Source organism: Arachis stenosperma, chromosome 1, assembly GCF_014773155.1.
Source record: "Arachis stenosperma cultivar V10309 chromosome 1, arast.V10309.gnm1.PFL2, whole genome shotgun sequence".
Classification (NCBI taxonomy): domain Eukaryota; kingdom Viridiplantae; phylum Streptophyta; class Magnoliopsida; order Fabales; family Fabaceae; genus Arachis; species Arachis stenosperma.
The window spans coordinates 95,618,558-95,640,072 of record NC_080377.1 but is presented as its reverse complement, the minus strand read 5'-3'; the positions used below and the strand labels follow the sequence as shown (position 1 = coordinate 95,640,072).

At 39.1% G+C, this 21,515-nt stretch overlaps 1 non-coding gene across 1 annotated transcript; it reads right to left on the bottom strand.

Annotated features, from left to right (window-relative positions):
- Positions 1-4,075: 4,075 nt before the first annotated feature.
- LOC130948711 (small nucleolar RNA R71) lies at positions 4,076-4,179 on the bottom strand. The gene has a single exon (XR_009073174.1). It is a non-coding gene; the product is annotated as a small nucleolar RNA R71 (small nucleolar RNA).
- Positions 4,180-21,515: the final 17,336 nt, after the last annotated feature.

The window sequence follows — 21,515 nt, the reverse complement described above, 5'->3', positions numbered from 1 at the left end:
AGGGACACTTTCTGATCAATTGTTTGTATCTTTCCCAAGCTTCATAGAGGGATTCTCCTTCCTTCTGTCTGAAGGTTTGGACTTCTGATGAGCGGATAATTTATACACTTTTTGGCATTGTTTTTAGTATGTTTTTGGTATGATCTAGTTAGTTTTTAGTATATTTTTATTAGTTTTTAGTTAAAAATCACTTTTCTGGACTTTACTATGAGTTTTGTGTGTTTTTCTGTGATTTCAGGTATTTTCTGGCTGAAATTGAGGGACCTGAGCAAAAATCTGATTCAGAGACTAAAAAGGACTGCAGATGCTGTTGGATTCTGACCTCCCTGCACTCGAAGTGGATTTTCTGGAGCTACAGAAGCCCAATTGGGCGCTCTCAACGGCGTTGGAAAGTAGACATCCTGGGCTTTCCAGCAATATATGATAGTCCATACTTTGCCCAAGATTTGATGGCCCAAACCGGCGTTCAAAGTCACCTCAGGAAATCCCAGCGTTAAACGCTGGAACTGGCACCCAAATGGGAGTTAAACGCCCAAACTGGCATAAAAGCTGGCGTTTAACTCCAAGAAGAGTCTCTGCACGAAAATGCTTCATTGCTCAGCCCAAGCACACACCAAGTGGGCCCGGAAGTGGATTTTTATGTCATTTACTCATCTCTGTACACCCTAGGCTACTAGTTTTCTATATATAGGACCTTTTACTATTGTATTGAGATATCGGGGGTAGCTATCTTCGTGTTTGATGCTATCTTAGATCATTGGGAGGCTGGCCATTCGGCCATGCCTAGACCTTATGCTTATGTATTTTCAACGGTGGAGTTTCTACACACCATAGATTAAGGTGTGGAGCTCTGCTGTACCTCGAGTATTAATGCAATTACTATTGTTCTTCCATTCAATTCCACTTGTTCTTGTTCTAAGATATCACTTGTTCTTCAACTTGATGAATGTGATGATCCGTGACACTCATCATCATTCTCACCTATGAACAAGGTGACTGACAACCACTTTTATTCTACAAGCAACCAAGGCTCCAGTGAATATCTCTTGGATTCCTGATTGCACGATGCATGGTTGATCGCCTGACAACCGAGTGCTCGCCTGACAAACGAGCCAACCATTCCGTGAGATCAGAGTCTTCGTGGTATAGGCAAGTACTGATGGCAGCATTCAAGAGAATCCGGAAGGTCTAACCTTGTCTGTGGTATTCTGAGTAGGATTCAATGACTGAATGACTGTGACGTGCTTCAAACTCCTAGCAGGCGGGGCGTTAGTGACAGACGCAAAAGTATCAATGGATATTATTCCGGCCTGACCGAGAACCGACAGCTGAATTCCGCGTGCCGTGACAGGGCATATGCAATCGCTTTCACTGAGAGGATGGGAGGTAGCCATTGACAACGGTGAAACCCTACACGAGCTTGCCATGGAAAGGAATAAGAAGGATTGGATGAAGACAGTAGGAAAGCAGAGAGACGGAAGGGAAGGCATCTTCATGCATTTATCTGAAGTTCCTACCAATGAATTACATAAGTATATCTATCCTTATCTTTTATGTTTTATGCGTTCATCACCATTATACATCTGAGTTTGCCTGACTAAGATTTGCAAGATGACCATAGCTTGCTTCAATACTAACAATCTCCGTGGGATCGACCCTTACTCACGTAAGGTATTACTTGGACGACCCAGTGCACTTGCTGGTTAGTTGTGCGAAGTTGTGTAATGCCATGGAATTGAGCTACCAAGTTTTTGGAGTTCATGACTGGGGATTATGAGAGTTGTGAAAAGTATTGTTCACAATTTCGCGCACCAAGTTTTTGGCGCCGTTGCCGGGGATTGTTCAAGTTTTGAGCAAGCTTTTGGTAACATCAGTGCCAAGATCCGGCAACAGCACCAAGTTTTTGGCGCCGTTGCCGGGGATTGTTCAATTTGGACAACTGACGGTTCATCTTGTTGCTTAGATTAGGTATTTTTTTTCGAAATTCTTGAAGATGAATTCTAGAGTTTCATGATGATTTGTTGAAGTCTGGCTGGCTGAGAAGCCATGTCTAATCTCATTGGACCGAGGTTTCAACTTATCATCACAAGAGCTTGTTGATTTTTATCAATCTTGCTTTTGGAGCAGTGATCTGCTAAGGCTTGGCTGGCCTTTGGCCATGTCTAGTGTTTTGGACCGAAGCTTTCTTTGAAAGCTTGGCTGGCTGTGAAGCCATGTCTAATTCCTGGACCGGAGTCTTAGACTAGCATTGCACTGATTCCTGGAATTCTCATTAAGAATTTTGATACCTTTTCCCACTTAATTTTCGAAAAACACAAAAAAAATTTTTTTTTATAAAAACCAAAAATATTTTATGTTTCTTGTTTGAGTTTAGTGTCTCATCTTAGGTTTGGTGTCAAATGCATGCATTCATTCATGTGTCTTAGTGATCTTCAAAATGTTCTTGATGATTTACTTGCTCTAATCTTTGAATTCTATTGACTTGAAGTGTTTTGTGTGTCTCATATGCATTCTCATATTGTTAGTGTCAGTGGTATACAAACTGCTAAGTTTGGTGTCTTGCATGCATTGTTATTTGGTTTTAGTTGCATTTTGATTATTCTTTATTATTAAAAATCCAAAAATATTTTTAATTTGTGTCTTTTCAAGTCAATAATACAGAGAATTGAAGATTCAGAACATACAGCAGAGGAATTGCACAGAAAAAGCTGGGCGTTCAAAACGCCCAGTGAAGAAGGACAGACTGGCGTTTAAACGCCAGCCAGGGTACCTGGTTGGGCGTTTAACGCCCAAAAGGGTATAGTTTTGGGCGTTAAACGCCAGAATGTGCACCATTCTGGGGTTTAACGCCAGGATGGCTAAAGGGGGAAGATTTTGTTTTCAATTCAAATTTTTTCAAGTTTTCAAAGTTTTTCAAAATCAAATCTTTTTCAAATCATATCTTTTCAATCAAATGTTTTCAAAATTAATTTCTTTCCTTTTTCAAAGAGACTTACTATCAATTAATGATTTGATTGAACATTTCAAGTATGTTGCCTTTTCTGTTGAGAAAGGTTTAATGTTTGAATCATATCTTTTCTTGATAGCCAAGTTATTAATTTTAAAAATCGAATCTTTTTAAAATTGTTTTCAAATCATATCTTCTCAATCACATTTTTTTTAAAATCAATCATATCTTCTTAACCTCATCTTTTTCAAAATAGTTTTCAATCAAATCTTTTTGATTTCTAATTTCAAAATCTTTTTCAAAAATCATTTTACTTCTCTCCCACTTTCATTTTCGAAAATTAAGTAATATTTTTCAAAAATGTTTTCAAAATCTTCTAATTAATTTTCGAAAATTACTTCCCTTTTCCTCACATCCTTCTATTTATGGACTAACACTATCCCTTAATGCAAAATTCGAACTCCATCTCCTCTGATAAGTTCAAATTTTCTACTTCTGTCTTCTACTCTTCTTTTCCTCTGACACTTTAAGGAATCTCTATACTGTGACATAGAGGATTCCACATTTTCTTGTTCTCTTCTCTTTCATATGAGCAGGAGCAGAGACAAAGGCATTCTTGTTGAAGCTGACCCTGAACCTGAAAGGACCTTGAAGAGAAAGCTAAGAGAAGCCAAAGCACAACTCTCTTCAGAGGACCTGACCGAATTCTTCAAAGAAGAACACATGGCAGCCGAAAACAACAACAATGCAAACAATGCAAGGAAGGTGCTGGGTGACTTTACTGCACCTACTCCCAACTTCTATGGGAGAAGCATCTCTATTCCTGCCATTGGAGCAAACAACTTTGAGCTTAAGCCTCAATTAGTTTCTCTAATGCAACAGAATTGCAAGTTCCATGGACTTCCAATGGAAGATCCTCATCAGTTTTTAGCTGAGTTCTTGCAAATCTGTGACACTGTCAAGACTAATGGGGTAGACCCTGAGGTCTATAGACTGATGCTGTTCCCTTTTGCTGTAAGAGACAGAGCTAGAATATGGTTGGATTCACAACCTAAAGATAGCCTGGACTCTTGGGAAAAGCTAGTCAATGCCTTCTTGGCAAAGTTCTTTCCACCTCAAAAATGGAGTAAGCTTAGAGTGGAAGTCCAAACCTTCAGACAGAAGGATGGAGAATCCCTCTATGAAGCTTGGGAAAGATACAAACAATTGATCAGAAAATGTCCATCTGACATGCTTTCTGAATGGAGCATCATAGGTATTTTCTATGATGGTCTCTCTGAACTATCCAAGATGTCTCTGGATAGCTCTGCTGGAGGATCTCTTCATTTGAAGAAGACGCCTACAGAAGCTCAAGAGCTAATTGAAATGGTTGCAAATAACCAATTCATGTACACTTCTGAAAGGAATCCTGTGAACAATGGGACTAATCAGAAGAAAGGAGTTCTTGAGATTGATACTCTGAATGCCATATTGGCTCAGAACAAAATATTGACCCAACAAGTCAATTTAATTTCTCAAAGTCTGTCTGGAATGCAAAATGCACCAAGCAGTACTAAGGATGCTTCATCTGAAGAAGAAGCATATGATCCTGAGAACCCTTCAATGGAAGAGGTGAATTACCTAGGAGAACCCTATGGAAACACCTATAATTCTTCATGGAGAAATCACCCAAATTTCTCATGGAAAAATCAAGAGAGACCTCAACAAGGTTTCAATAACAATAATGGTGGAAGAAACAGGCTTAGCAATGGCAAGCCTTTTCCATCATCTTCTCAGCAACAGACAGAGAGTTCTAAGCAGAATACCTCTGACTTAGCAACCATGGTCTCTGATCTAATCAAAACCACTCAAAGTTTCATGACTGAAACAAGGTCCTCCATTAGAAACTTGGAGGGGCAAGTGGGTCAGCTGAGCAAGAAAGTTACTGAACTCCCTCCTAGTACTCTCCCAAGCAACACAGAAGAAAATCCAAAAGGAGAGTACAAAGCCATTGACATGGCCGAATTCTGGGAGGAAGAAGAGGCAGTGAACGCCACTGAGGAAGACCTCACTGGACGTCCACTGGCCTCCTGTGAGTTCCCCAATGAGGAACCATGGGAATCTGAGGTTCAAAATGAGACCATAGAGATTCCAATGGATTTACTTCTGCCATTCATGAGCTCTGATGAGTATTCTTCCTCTGAAGAGGAAGAGTATGTCACTGAAGAGCAAGTTGCTAAATACCTTGGAGCAATCATGAAGCTAAATGACAAGTTGTTTGGAAATGAGACTTGGGAGGATGAACCCCCTTTGCTCACCAAAGAACTGGATGACTTGTCTAGGCAGAAATTACCTCAAAAGAAACAAGATCCTGGGAAGTTTTCAATACCTTGTACCATAGGCACCATGACTTCAAGAAGGCTCTGTGTGACTTAGGGTCAAGTGTAAACCTCATGCCTCTCTGTAATGGAGAAGCTAGGGATCTTTGAGGTACAAGCTGCAAGAATCTCATTAGAGATGGCAGACAACTCAAGAAAACAAGCTTATGGACTTGTAGAGAATGTTTTGGTTAAGATTGAAGACCACTACATCCCTACTGACTTCATAGTCCTAGAGACTGGGAAGTGCATGGATGAATCCATCATCCTAGGCAGACCCTTCCTAGCCACAGCAAAGGCTGTGATTGATGTTGATAGAGGAGAGTTGATCATTCAAGTGAATGAAGAATCCTTGGTGTTTAAGGCCAAGGATATCCCTCTATCACCATGGAGAAGAAGCATGAAGAGCTTCTTTCAAAGCAGAGCCAAACAGAGCCCCCACAGTCAAACTTTAAGTTTGGTGTTGGGAGGCCACAACCAAACTCTAAGTTTGGTGTGAACCCCCACATTCAAACTCTAAGTTTGGTGTTGGGAGGTCCCAACATGGCTCTAAGTATCTGTGAGGCTCCATGAGAGTCCTCTGTCAAGCTAATGACATTAAAGAAGCGCTTGTTGGGAGGCAACCCAATGTTTTATAATTAACTATTTTCTTTTGTTATTTTATGTCTTTTGTAGGTTGATCATAAGAAGTCACAAAATCAATGAAAAAAGCAAAAAACAAAATGAAAAACAGGAAGAAAAACAGCACACCCTGGAGGACGCACCTACTGGCGTTTAAACGCCAGTAAGGTTAGCTGTTGGGCGTTTAACGCCCAGTCTGGCACCATTCTGGGCGTTTAACGCCAGAAAGGGGCACCAGACTGGCGTTAAACGCCAGAAAAGGGCAACAACTTGGCGTTAAACGCCAGGAATGGGCACCAGCCCGGCGTTTAACGCCAGAAATGGCACAAAACGTGATTTTGCATGCGATTTGGTGCAGGGATGACTTTTCCTTGACACCTCAGGATCTGTGGACCCCACAGGATCCCCACCTACCCTACCACTCTCTTTCTCTTCACCACTCACATCTATCCTTCATAAAACCCCACCTACCTCACCATTCAAATTCAAACCACTTTCCCACCCAAACCCACCCTCAAATGGCCGAACAACCCTCTCCCCTTCTCTTATATAAACCCTCCTTCACTCCTTCATTTTCCCACACCTAAAACACCATCTCTCTCTCCTTTGGCCGAATACAAAGCCATTCCCTTTCTCCTCATTTCTTCTTCTTCTACTCTCTTCTTTCTTCTTTTGCTCGAGGACGAGCAAACATTTTAAGTTTGGTGTGGTAAAAGCGTTGCTTTTTCGTTTTTCCATAACCATTTATGGCATCCAAGGCCGGAGAAACCTCTAAAAAGAGGAAAGGGAAGGCAAGAGCTTCCACCTCCGAGTCATGGGAGATGGAGAGATTCATCTCAAGGGTGCATCAAGACCACTTCTATGAAGTTGTAGCCTTGAAGAAGGTGATCCCCGAGGTCCCCTTTTCACTCAAAAAGGGTGAATATCCGGAGATCCGACATGAGATCCGAAGAAGAGGTTGGGAAGTTCTTACCAACCCCATTCAACAAGTCGGAATCTTGATGGTTCAAGAGTTCTATGCCAATGCATGGATCACCAAGAACCATGATCAAAGTGTGAACCCGAATCCAAAGAATTATCTTACTATGGTTCGGGGGAAATACTTGGATTTTAGTCCGGAAAGTGTAAGGTTGGCATTCAATTTGCCCATGATGCAAGGAGACGAACATCCTTACACTAGAGGGGTCAACTTTAATCAAAAGTTGGACCAAGTCCTCACAGTCATATGTGAAGAGGGCGCACAATGGAAGAGAGATTCAAGAGGCAAGCCGGTTCAATTGAGAAGGCATGACCTCAAACCCGTGGCTAGAGGATGGTTGGAGTTCATTCAACGCTCAATCATTCCTACTAGTAACCGGTCCGAAGTTACTCTAGACCGGGCCATCATGATTCATAGCATCATGATTGGAGAAGAAGTGGAAGTTCATGAGGTTATAGCCCAAGAACTCTATAAGGTGGCGGACAAGTCCTCTACCTTAGCAAGGTTAGCCTTTCCTCATCTCATTTGTCACCTCTGTTATTCAGTAGGAGTTGACATAGAGGGAGACATCCCCATTGATGAGGATAAGCCCATCACTAAGAAAAGGATGGAGCACACAAGAGACCCCTCTCATCATGAGATCCCTGAGATGCCCCAAGGGATGCACTTTCCTCCACAAAACTATTGGGAGCAACTGAATACCTCCCTAGGAGAATTGAGTTCCAACATGGGACAACTAAGGGTGGAGCATCAAGAACACTCCATCATCCTCCATGAAATTAGAGAAGATCAAAGAATCATGAGGAAGGAGCAACAAAGACAAGGAAGAGACATTGAGGAGCTCAAGCACTCCATAGGATCTTCAAGAGGAAGAAAGAGCCGCCATAACTAAGGTGGACCCGTTCTTTAATCTCCTTGTTCTTTATTTTCCTGTTTTTCGAAATTTTTATGCTTATGTTTATCCATGTTTGTGTCTTGTGATCATTAGTGTCTTAGTGTCTATGCCTTAAAGTTATGAATGTCCTATGAATCCATCACCTTTCTTGAATAAAAAGTGCTTAATTGAAAAGGAAAGAATTGCATGAATTTTGAATTTTATAGCAGTTCAATTATTTTGATGTGGTGACATTACTTTTGTCTTCTGAATGTATGCTTAAACAGTGCATATGTCTTTTGAATTTGTGGTTCATGAATGTTGGCTCTTGAAAGAATGATGAAAAAGGAGACATGTTACTGAGGATCTGAAAAATCATAAAAATGATTCTTGAAGCAAGAAAAAGCAGTGAATACAAAAAAAAAAGAAAAAGAAAAAGAAAAAGAAAGAAAAAGAAAGAATAAAGTTGTGATCCAAGGCAATAAGAGTGTGCTTAAGAACCCTGGACACCTCTAATTGGGGACTCTAGCAAAGCTGAGTCACAATCTGAAAAGGTTCACCCAATTATGTGTCTGTGGCATGTATGTATCCGGTGGTAATACTGGAAGACAGAGTGCTTTGGGCCACGGCCAAGACTCATAAAGTAGCTGTGTTCAAGAATCATCATACTTAACTAGGAGAATCAATAACACTATCTGGATTCTGAGTTCCTAAAGAAGCCAATCATTCTGAGTTGCAAAGGATAGAGTGAGATGCCAAAACTGTTCAGAGGCAAAAAGCTAAAAGCCCCGCTCATCTAATTAATACTGATCTTCATAGATGTTTTTGGAATTCATTGCATATTCTCTTCTTTTTATCTTATTTGATTTTCAGTTGCTTGAGGACAAGCAACAATTTAAGTTTGGTGTTGTGATGAGCGGATAATTTATACACTTTTTGGCATTGTTTTTAGTATGTTTTTGGTATGATCTAGTTAGTTTTTAGTATATTTTTATTAGTTTTTAGTTAAAAATCACTTTTCTGGACTTTACTATGAGTTTTGTGTGTTTTTCTGTGATTTCAGGTATTTTCTGGCTGAAATTGAGAGACCTGAGCAAAAATCTGATTCAGAGACTAAAAAGGACTGCAGATGCTGTTGGATTCTGACCTCCCTGCACTCGAAGTGGATTTTCTGGAGCTACAGAAGCCCAATTGGCGCGCTCTCAACGGCGTTGGAAAGTAGACATCCTGGGCTTTCCAGAAATATATGATAGTCCATACTTTGCCCAAGATTTGATGGCCCAAACCGGCGTTCAAAGTCACCTCAGGAAATCCCAGCGTTAAACGCTGGAACTGGCACCCAAATGGGAGTTAAACGCCCAAACTGGCATAAAAGCTGGCGTTTAACTCCAAGAAGAGTCTCTGCACGAAAATGCTTCATTGCTCAGCCCAAGCACACACCAAGTGGGCCCGGAAGTGGATTTTTATGTCATTTACTCATCTCTGTACACCCTAGGCTACTAGTTTTCTATATAGGACCTTTTACTATTGTATTGAGATATCGGGGGTAGCTATCTTCGTGTTTGATGCTATCTTAGATCATTGGGAGGCTGGCCATTCGGCCATGCCTAGACCTTATGCTTATGTATTTTCAACGGTGGAGTTTCTACACACCATAGATTAAGGTGTGGAGCTCTGCTGTACCTCGAGTATTAATGCAATTACTATTGTTCTTCCATTCAATTCCACTTGTTCTTGTTCTAAGATATCACTTGTTCTTCAACTTGATGAATGTGATGATCCGTGACACTCATCATCATTCTCACCTATGAACAAGGTGACTGACAACCACTTTTGTTCTACAAGCAACCAAGGCTCCAGTGAATATCTCTTGGATTCCTGATTGCACGATGCATGGTTGATCGCCTGACAACCGAGTGCTCGCCTGACAAACGAGCCAACCATTCCGTGAGATCAGAGTCTTCGTGGTATAGGCAAGAACTGATGGCAGCATTCAAGAGAATCCAGAAGGTCTAACCTTGTCTGTGGTATTCTGAGTAGGATTCAATGACTGAATGACTGTGACGTGCTTCAAACTCCTAGCAGGCGGGGCGTTAGTGACAGACGCAAAAGTATCAATGGATATTATTCCGGCCTGACCGAGAACCGACAGCTGAATTCTGCGTGCCGTGACAGGGCATATGCAATCGCTTTCACTGAGAGGATGGGAGGTAGCCATTGACAACGGTGAAACCCTACACGAGCTTGCCATGGAAAGGAATAAGAAGGATTGGATGAAGACAGTAGGAAAGCAGAGAGACGGAAGGGAAGGCATCTTCATGCACTTATCTGAAGTTCCTACCAATGAATTACATAAGTATATCTATCCTTATCTTTTATGTTTTATGCGTTCATCACCATTATACATCTGAGTTTGCCTGACTAAGATTTGCAAGATGACCATAGCTTGCTTCAATACTAACAATCTCCGTGGGATCGACCCTTACTCACATAAGGTATTACTTGGACGACCCAGTGCACTTGCTGGTTAGTTGTGCGAAGTTGTGTAATGCCATGGAATTGAGCTACCAAGTTTTTGGAGTTCATGACCGGGGATTATGAGAGTTGTGAAAAGTATTGTTCACAATTTCGCGCACCAACTTCCACTCTAAGCTTACTCAATTTTTGAGGTGGAAAAAACTTTGCCAAGAAGGCATTGACTAGTTTTTCCCAAGAGTTCAGGCTTTCTTTAGGTTGTGAGTCCAACCATATCCTAGCTCTGTCTCTTACAGCAAAAGGGAATAGCATAAGTCTGTAGACTTCAGGGTCAACCCCATTGGTCTTGACAGTGTCACAGATTTGTAAGAATTCAGCTAAAAACTGATGAGGATCTTCTAATGGAAGTCCATGGAACTTGCAATTCTGTTGCATTAGAGAAACTAATTGAGGCTTAAGCTCAAAGTTGTTTGCTCCAATGGCAGGGATAGAGATGCTTCTCCCATAGAAGTCGGGAGTAGGTGCAGTAAAGTCACCCAGCACCTTCCTTGCATTGTTGGCATTGTTGTTGTTTTCGGCTGCCATGGGTTCTTCTTCTTTGAAGATTTCTGTTAGGTCCTCTACAGAGAGTTGTGCCTTAGCTTCTCTTAGCTTTCGCTTCAAGGTCCTTTCAGGTTCAGGGTCAGCCTCAACAAGAATGCTTTTGTCTTTGCTCCTGCTCATATGAAAGAGAAGAGAACAAGAAAATATGGAATCCTCTATGTCACAGTATAGAGATTCCTTGAGGTGTCAGAGGAAATGAAAAATAGAAGGAAGAGGTAGAAGAATTCGAACTTATCAAGAGAGATGGAGTTCGAATTGTTCCTTGAGGAATAGTGTTAGTCCATAAATAGAAGGATGTGAGAAGAGGGGAAGTAATTTTCGAAAATTAAGTAAAAGATTTTAAAAACATTTTGAAAAATACTAATTGATTTTCGAAAACTAAGAGTGGAAAAGAAATCAAGTGATTTTTGAAAAAGATTTTGAAATTAGAAATCAAAAAGATATGATTGAAAACTATTTTGAAAAAGATGTGATTAAAAAGATATGATTGAAAAGTTATGGTTTTAAAAAGATGTGATTGAAAAGATATGATTTGAAAAACAATTTAAAAAAGATTTGATTTTAAAAATTAATGACTTGGCTAACAAGGAAAGATATGATTCAAACATTAAACCTTTCTCAACAGAAAAGGCAACATACTTGAAATGTTGAATCAAATCATTAATTGATAGCAAGTATTTTTGAAAATGGAAAGAAATTGATTTTGAAAACATATGATTGAAAAGATATGATTTGAAAAAGATTTGATTTTGAAAAATTTTGAAAACTTAAAAAAAAAATTGATTTGAAAACAAAATCTTCCCTCTTGTGCCATCCTGGCGTTAAACGCCCAGAATAGTATCCATTCTGGCGTTTAACGCCCAAAGCACTACTCTTTTGGGCGTTAAACGCCCAGCCAGGCACCCTGGCTGGCGTTTAAACGCCAGTTTGCCTTCCTCACTGGGCGTTTTGAACGCCCAGCTTTTTCTGCGTAATTCCTCTGCTGTATGTTCTGAATCTTCAATTCTCTGTATTATTGACTTGAAAAGACACAAATTAAAAATATTTTTGGATTTTTAATGATGAGGAATAATCAAAATGCAACTAAAATCAAATAACAATGCATGCAAGACACCAAACTTAGCAGTTTGTATACTACTGACACTAACAAAATGAGAATGCTTATGAGAAACAACAAAACACTCAAGACAAGAGAATTTAAAGATCAGAACAAGAAAATCATCAAGAACAACTTGAAGATTAATGAAGACACATGAATGAATGCAAGAAGAACAGAAACATGCAATTGACACCAAACTTAACATGAGACACTAGACTCAACAAGAAACACACAATAATTTTGGTTTTTATGATTTTGTAATTTTTTTTGATTTTTCGAAAATTAAGTGGAAAAGAAAATAAAGATATCAAAATTCTTAATGAGAATCCCAGGAATCATGCAATGTTAGTCTAAAGCTTTAGTCTAAAGAAATTAGACATGGCTAGCCAAGCTTCAGCAGGACATTGCATTCAAGAGCTAAATTGATGATAATCAATCAGCTTTGGTGATGATAAGAACATCACCTTGAAACACTAGAATTCATTCTTAAGAACTCTGAAAAATACCTAATCTAAGCAACAAGATGAACCGTCAGTTGTCCAAACTCAACAATCCCCGGCAACGGCGCCAAAAACTTGGTGTTGTTGCCGGATCAAAACTTGGCACTGTTATTGCAAGGAATAAATGCGAAACTGTAGTTAGGACATTTAATTCCCCGGCAACGGCGCCAAAAACTTGGTGCACGAAATTGTGATCACTACTTTTCACAACTCAAATAATCCCCGGTAATGAATCCAAAAATTTGGTGCTCAATACCATGGTATAAACACAACTTCGCACAACTAACCAGCAAGTGCACTGGGTTGTCCAAGTAATAAACCTTACGCGAGTAAGGGTCGATCCCACGGAGATTGTTGGTATGAAGCAAGCTATGGTCACCTTGTAAATCTCAGTCAGGCAGATTCAAATGGTTATGGATGATATATGAATAAAACATAAAGATAGAGATACTTATGTAATTCATTGGTGAGAACTTCAGATAAGCGTATGGAGATGCTTTGTCCCTTCCGTCTCTCTGCTTTCCTACTGTCTTCATCCAATCCTTCTTACTCCTTTCCATGGCAAGCAGTATGTTGGGCATCACCGTTGTCAGTGGCTACAGTCCCGTCCTCTCAGTGAAAATGTTCAACGCACCCTGTCACGGCACGGCTAATCATCTGTCGGTTCTCAATTAGGTTGGAATAGAATCCAGTGATTCTTTTGCGTCCGTCACTAACGTCCAGCCTTCAGGAGTTTGAAGCTCGTCACAGTCATTCAATCATTGAATCCTACTCAGAATACCACAGACAAGGTTTAGATCTTCCAGATTCTCTTGAATACCGCCATCAATTCTAGCTTATACCACGAAGATTCCGATTAAAGAATCCAAGAGATAAACATTCAAGCCTTGTTTGCTTGTAGAACGGGAGTGGTTGTCAAGCACACGTTCATAAGTGAGAATGATGATGAGCGTCACATAATCATCACATTCATCAAGTTCTTGAGTGCGAATGAATATCTTGGAATAAGAACAAGCTGAATTGAATAGAAGAATAATAGTAATTGCATTAATACTCGAGGTACAGCAGAGCTCCACACCTTAATCTATGGTGTGTAGAAACTCCACCGTTGAAAATACATAAGAACAAGGTTCAGGCATGGCTGTGAGGCCAGACCCCAAAACATGATCAAAAGACTCCAAATGATCAAGGATCCAAAGATTCAAAGATCTAAAGATGAAAATACAATAGTACAAGGTCCTATTTGTAGAGAACTAGTAGCCTCGGGTTTACAAAGATGAGTAAATGACATAAAAATCCACTTCCGGGCTCACTTGGTGTGTGCTTGGGCTGAGCATTAAAGCTTTCATGTGTAGAGACTTTTCTTGGAGTTAAACGCCAGCTTTTATGCCAGTTTGGGCGTTTAACTCCCATTCTTGTGCCAGTTCCGGCGTTTAACGCCGGGCAGTTTTGAGCTGATTTAGAACGCCAGTTTGGGCCATCAAATCTCGGGCAAAGTATAGACAATTATACATTTCTGGAAAGCTCAGGATATGTCTACTTTCCAACGCTGTTGAGAGCGCGCCAATTGGGCTTCTGTAGCTCCAGAAAATCCACTTCGAGTGCAGGGAGGTCAGAATCCAACAACATCTACAGTCCTTTTCAACCTCTGAATCAGATTTTTGCTCAGGTCCCTCAATTTCAGCCAGAAAATACCTGAAATCACAGAAAAACACACAAACTCATAGTAAAGTCCAGAAAAATGAATTTTAACTAAAAACTAATAAAAATATAATAAAAACTAACTAAAACATGCTAAAAACATACTGAAAATAATGCCAAAAAGCGTATAAATTATCCGCTCATCAATGCTCAAAGCCTTGGATCCTTTTTACCCTTGCCTTTTGGTTTTAAGGGCTATTGGCTTTTTCTGCTTGCTTTTTCTTTCTACTTTTTTTTTCACCATTTTTTTTCGCAAGCTTTGTTCTTCACTGCTTTTTCTTGCTTCAAGAATCAAATTTATGATTTTTTTAGATTATCAATAACATTTCTCTTTGTTCATCATTCTTTCAAGAGCCAACAATTTTAACATTCATAAACAACAAGATAAAAAATATGCACTGTTCAAGCATTCATTCAGAAAACAAAAAGTATTGTCACCACATCAATATAATTAAAATAAATTCAAGGATGAATTCGAAACTCATGTACTTCTTGTTCTTTTGTATTAAAAACATTTTTCATTTAAGAAAGGTGAAGGATTCATGAAATTATTCATAGCCTTAAGACATAGTTATTAAATACTAATGATCATGTAGTAAAGACACAAACATAGGCAAACATATAGCATAAAAACCAAAAAAAATAGAGAAATAAGAACAAGGAATGAGTCCACCTTAGTGATGGTGGCACCTTCTCCTTGAAGGACTAATGATGTCCTTGAGCTCTTTTATGTCTCTTCATTGCCTTTGTTGCTTGATCCTTAGTGATTTTGGTGCTCCTATTCTTAGTTGCTCCCAATAATTGTGTGAAGAAAATTGTATCCTCTGAGGTATCTCAGGGATTTCTTGATGAGGGAATTCCTCATGCTCTTGTTGAGGTCCATGAGTGGGCTCTCTTGATGTGCAGTCAAATGCTCTACTACTGAGCTATGGACCCTTGAGATGAATCTTTCCATCTCCTGTGACTCGGAGTTGGAAGCTTTTGTCTTCTCTTTCCTCTTTCTAGAGGTTTCTCTGGCCTTAGGTGCCATAAATGGTTATGGAAAAACAAAAAAGCTATGCTTTTATCACACCAAACTTAGAATGTTGCTCGCCCTCGAGCAAAAGAAGAAAGAATAGAATAAGAAGAAGAAGATATGGAGGAGAGGGAGAGAGGTGTGTGTTTCGGCCATGTAGGGTGGGTTTGGGTGGGAAAGAGGTGATGGGGAAGAGAGATTGAGGTGATTGGTGAAGGGTGTTTGGGGAAGAGTGTTATTGGATTGTGTGAAGAGGAGAGAAGGTGAGTTGAGGTAGGTGGGGATCCTGTGGGGTCCACAGATCCTAAGGTGTCAAGGATTTAACATCCCTGCACCAATTAGGCGTGTAAAACACCATTTGAGTGCAATCCTGGCGTTTAATGCCAGATTGATGCTTGTTTCTGGCATTAAACGCCAGCTCTATGCTTGTTTTGGGCGTTCAACGCCAGTCTACAGCATGTTTCTGGCGCTGAACGCCAGTTCCATGCTTGTTTCTGGCATTTAACGCCAGTTCTCCTCAGGGTGTAATCCTAGCATTTAAATGCCAGATTGTTGCTTGTTTCTAGCGTTCAACGCCAGATTCATGCTCTGTTCTGGTGTTGAATGCCAGCCAGATGCTCCTTACTGGCATTTAAACGCCAGTAAGCTCTTCCTCCAGGGTGTGCTGTTTCCTTTACTGTTTTTGATTCTGTTTTTAATTTTAGTATTTGTTTTGTGACTCCACATGATCATGAACCTAAGAAAACATAAAAGAACAATGAAAATATAAATAAATAAAAATTGGGTTGCCTCTTAATAAGCGCTTCTTTAATGTCACTAGCTTGACAGTGTGCTCTCATGGAGCTTCACAGATGATCAGGTCAATGTTGTGGACTTCCAACACCAAACTTAGAGTTTGAATGTGGGGGTTCAACACCAAACTTTGGGTTTGGTTGTGGCCTTCCAACACCAAACTTAGAGTTTAATTATTGGGGCTTTGTTTGACTCTGTATTGAGGGAAGCTTTTCATGCTTCCTCTCTATGGTTGTAGAGGAAGATCCTTGAGCTTTAAACACCAGGTAGTCCCCATTCAATTGAAGGACTAGCTCTCCTCTGTCAACATCAATCACAGCTCCTGCTGTGGCTAGGAAGGGTCTTCCAAGGATAATGCATTCATCCTCCTCCTTCCTAGTGTCTAAGATTATGAAATTAGCAGGGATGTAAATGCCTTTAACCTTCACTAACACATCCTCTACCAATCCATAAGCTTGTCTTACTGACTTGTCTGCCATCTGTAATGAGAATGTGGCAGCCTGTACCTCAAAAATTCTTAGTTTCTCCATTACAGAGAGTGGCATAAGATTTATACCTGACCCTAGGTCACACAGAGCCTTCTCAAAGGTCATGGTGCCCATGGTACATGGTATTAAGAATTTACCAGGATCTTGTTTCTTTTGAGGTAAAGTTTGCTGAACCCATGTATCTAGTTCACTAATTAGCAAGGGAGATTGATCTTCCCAAGTCTCATTACCAAACAACTTGGCATTCAGCTTCATGATGGCTCCTAGATATTGAGTAACTTGCTCTCCAGTTACATCTTCATCCTCTTCAGAGGAAGAATAGTTCTCAGAGCTCATGAATGGTAGAAGGAAGTTTAATGGAATCTCTATGGTCTCTATATGAGCCTCAGATTCCTTTAGGTCCTCAATATGGAACTCCTTCTTGTTTGGGAGACGTCCCATGAGGTCTTCCTCATTGGGATTCACGTCCTCCTTTTCCTCTCTAGGTTTGGCCATTTTGATTATGTCAATGGCCTTGCACTCTCTTTTCGGATTTTCTTTAGTATTGCTTGGGAGAGTACTAGGAGGAGTTTCAGGGATTTTCTTACTTAGCTGGTCCACTTGTGCCTCTAAATTTCTGATGGAAGACCTTGTTTCACTCATGAAACTTAAAGTGGCCTCAGACAGATCAGAGACTATGTTTGCTAAGGTAGAGGATCTCTGCTTAGAATGCTCTGTCTGTTGCTGAGAAGATGATGGAAAAGGCTTGTTATTGCTAAGCTTGTTTCTTCCACCATTATTAAAGCCTTGTTGGGGCTTTTGTTGATCCTTCCATGAGAAGTTTGGATGATTTCTCCATGAAGAATTATAGGTGTTCCCATAGAGTTCACCCATGTAATTCACCTTTGCCATTGCAGGGTTCTCAGGATCATAAGCTTCTTCTTCAGAAGATGTCTCTTTAGTACTGTTGGATACATTTTGCTATCCATTTAGACTTTGAGAAATCATGTTGACTTGCTGAGTCAACATTTTGTTCTGAGCCAATATGGCATTCAGAGCATCAATTTCAAGAACTCCCTTCCTCTGAGGCGTCCTATTACTCACAGAATTCCTCTCAGAAGTGTACATGAATTGATTATTTGCAACCATGTCAATAAGTTCTTGAGCTTCTGTAGGCGTTTTCTTTAGGTGAATGGATCCACCTGCAGAATGGTCCAGTGACATCTTGGAGAACTCAGATAGACCATAATAGAAGATATCCAGAATGGTCCACTCTGAAAGCATGTCAGAAAGGACACCTTTTGGTCATCTGCTTGTATCTTTCCCAAGCTTCATTGAGGGATTCACCATTTTTTTGTTTGAAGGTCTGAACATCCACTCTAAGCTCCCTCAGATTTTGAAGAGGAAAGAACTTAGCCAAGAAGGCCGTGACCAGCTTATCCCAAGAGTCCAGGCTATCTTTAGGTTGTGAGTCCAACCATGTTCTATCTTTGTCTCTTACAGTAAAAGGGAAAAGCATGAGCCTATAGACTTTAGGATCTACTCTATTAGTCTTAAAAGTCTCACAGATCTGCAAGAACTCAGATAAAAACTGATAGGGATCTTCTTATGGAAGTCCATGAAACTTGCAGTTCTGTTGCATTAGAGCAACTAGTTGAGGTTTCAGCTCAAAATTGTTTGCTCCAATGGCAGGGACTGAGATGCTTCTTCCATCAAACTTGGAAGTGGGTGTAGTATAATCACCAAGCATCCTCCTTTCATTATTGTTGTTGGGTTTGGCTGCCATATCCTTTTCTTGTTCAAAAATTTCAGTAAGGTTGTTTCTGGATTGTTGTATTTTAGCTTCTCTTAGTTTCCTCTTCAGAGTCCTTTCAGGTTCAGGATCAGCTTCAACAAGAATGCCTTTTTCCTTGTTCTTGCTCATATGAAAAAGAAGAAAACAAAGAAAATATGGAATCCTCTATGTCACAGTATAGAGATTCTTTATGTGAGTAGAAGAAAAGAGAAATAGAAGGATGAGAAGAGGGGAAATCCGAACACAGAGAGAAGAGAAGATTTGAATTATGAGTAGAAGAGAAGGGTTAGTAGAAAAATAAATAGAGGGAGATGAGAGATGGAATTTTCGAAAATTAATTTTGAAAAAGAGTTGGTGATTTTCAAAAATTAAGAGAGGAAATAAAATTAAAATTAGAATTTGAAACAATTTGTTAATTAAAAAGAAATTTGAAACAGGGGTGAGGAGTTTTCGAAAATTAGAGAGGGAAAAGTAGTTAGTTGGTTTTGAAAAAGATAAAAAATAAACAAAAAGTCAATTAGTTAGTTGAAAAAGATTTGAAAATCAATTTTGAAAAAAATAAGAAGTTAGAAAAGATATTTTGAAATCAAATTTTTGAAAAAGATATTATTAAAAAGATATTTTGAAAAAGATTTGAATTTTAAAGTTAAAATTAATTACTTGACTAACAAGAAACTAAAAGATATGATTCTAGAATTTAAAGATTGATCCTTTCTTAACAAGAAAGTAACAAACTTCAAAATTTTTAATCAATCATATTAATTGTTAGTAAAGTTTTCAAAATTTTGAAAAAAAGATAAGAAAAAGATTTTGAAAATCAATTCAAAAAAAATTTCGAAAATAATAGAGAAAAAATGAAAAAGATTTGATTTTTTTTTTGAAAAAGTTTTGAAAAGATAAGATTTTTAAAATTGAAATGTTGACTTGACTAACAAGAAACAACTAATTTTAAAAATTTTTGACTAAGTCAACCCAAAATTTCGAAAATTATGAGTAAAATAAAGAAAAGATATTTTTTTTATTTTTTTATTTTTAATGATGAGAGAGAAAAACGCAAAAATGACTCACAACATGAAAATTATGAATCAAAACATATGATACATGCAAGAACACTATGAATGTCAAGATGAACACCAAGAACACTTTGAAGATCAAGATGAACATCAAGACTTATTTTTGAAAAAATTTCAAGAAAAGAAAAACATGCAAGACACCAAACTTAGAAATTTTTCATGTTTAGACACTATGAATCCAAAAATGCATATGAAAAACAACAAAAGACACAAAACAAGAAAATATGAAGATCAAACAAGAAGACTTACCAAGAACAACTTGAAGATCATGAAGAACATATGCATGAATTTTCGAAAAATGCTAAAATTTTTGAAACATGCAATTGACACCAAACTTAAAAATTGACACTAGACTCAAACAAGAAACACAAAATATTTTTGATTTTTATGATTTTATAATTTTTTGTATTTTTCAAAAATTTTATTTTTAGAAAAACGAAAACAAAGAAAAAATTTTTTGAAAAATTTTTGAAAACTTTTTGAAAAGAAAATTACCTAATCTGAGCAACAAGATGAACCGTCAGTTGTCCAAACTCGAACAATCCCCGGCAACGGCGCCAAAAACTTGGTGCACGAAATTGTGATCATCAACAATGGCGCCAATGGGCTTGGTGCTCTAAAACGTGAATCACACTTTGTCACAACTTCGCACAACTAACCAGCAAGTGCACTGGGTCGTCCAAGTAATACCTTACGTGAGAAAGGGTCGATCCCACGGAGATTATTGGTATGAAGCAAGCTATGGTCATCTTGTAAATCTCAGTTAGGCGGATTCAAATGGTTATAATGGCTTTCGAAAATTAGAATAAATAAAGCATAAAATAAAGATAGAGATACTTATGTAAATCATTGGTGGGGATTTCAGATAAGTGTATGGAGATGCTTTGTCCCTGTTGAATCTCTGCTTTCCTACTGCCTTCCTTCAATCCTTCATACTCCTTTCCATGGCAAGCTGTATGTAGGGTGTCACTGTTGTCAATGGCTACTTCCCATCCTCTCAGTGAAAATGGTCCTCTATGGTTTCCCGCATGGCTAATCAGCTGTTGGTTCTCGATCATGTCGGAATAGGATCCATTGATCCTTTTGCGTCTGTCACTATGCCCAACAATCGCGAGTTTGAAGCTCGTCACAGTCATTCAATCCCTGAATCCTACTCGGAATACCACAGACAAGGTTTAGACTTTCCGGATTCTCATGAATTCTGCCAATGGATTCTAGCTTATACCACGAAGACTCTGATCTCACGGAATGGAAGGCTCGGTTGTCAGGCGAGGGCAACCATGCATCGTGCATCAGGAATCCAAGAGATACTCACTCTAGCTTTCGCTTGTAGAACGGAAGTGGTTGTCAGGCACGCGTTCATAAGGATGGATGATGATGAGTGTCACGGATCATCACATCCATTAGGTTGAAGTACGAGTAATATCTTAGAACAAGAATAAACTTGAATTGAATAAAGGAACAATAGTAATTGCATTAATTCTCGAAGTACAGCAGAGCTCCACACCTTAATCTATAGTGTGTAGAAACTCCACCATTGAAAATACATAAGTGATCAAGGTTCAGGCATGGCCGAATGGCCAGCCCCAAAGTCTAAGAACTAAACGTCCAAAGATAGATACCAAGATGTCTAATACAATAGTAAAATGTCCTATTTATACTAGACTAGTTACTAGGGTTTACAGAAATAAGTCTAAATGCAGAAATCCATTTTCGGGGCCAACTTTGGTGTGTGCTTGGGCTGAGCTTGAGATTTACATGTGCAGAGGCTTCTCTGGAGTTAAACATCAAGTTGTAACGTGTTTTTGGTGTTTAACTCTGGTTTGTGACGTGTTTCTGGCGTTTGACTCCAGAATGCAGCATGGAACTAGCGTTGAATGCCCGTTTGCGTTGTCTGAACTCGAACAAAGTATGGACTATTATATATTTCTGGAAAGCTCTGGATGTCTACTTTCCAAAGCCGTTGAGAGCGTGCCATTTGGAATTTTGTAGCTTCAGAAAATCCATTTCGAGTGCAGGGAGGTCAGAATCCAACAGCATCAGCAGTCCTTTTTCAGCCTAAATCAGATTTTTGCTCAGGTCCCTCAATTTCAGCCAGAAAATACCTGAAATCATAGAAAAATACACAAACTCATAGTAAAGTCCAGAAATGTGAATTTTACATAAAAACTAATGAAAATATCCCTAAAAGTAGCTAGATCCTACTAAAAACTACCT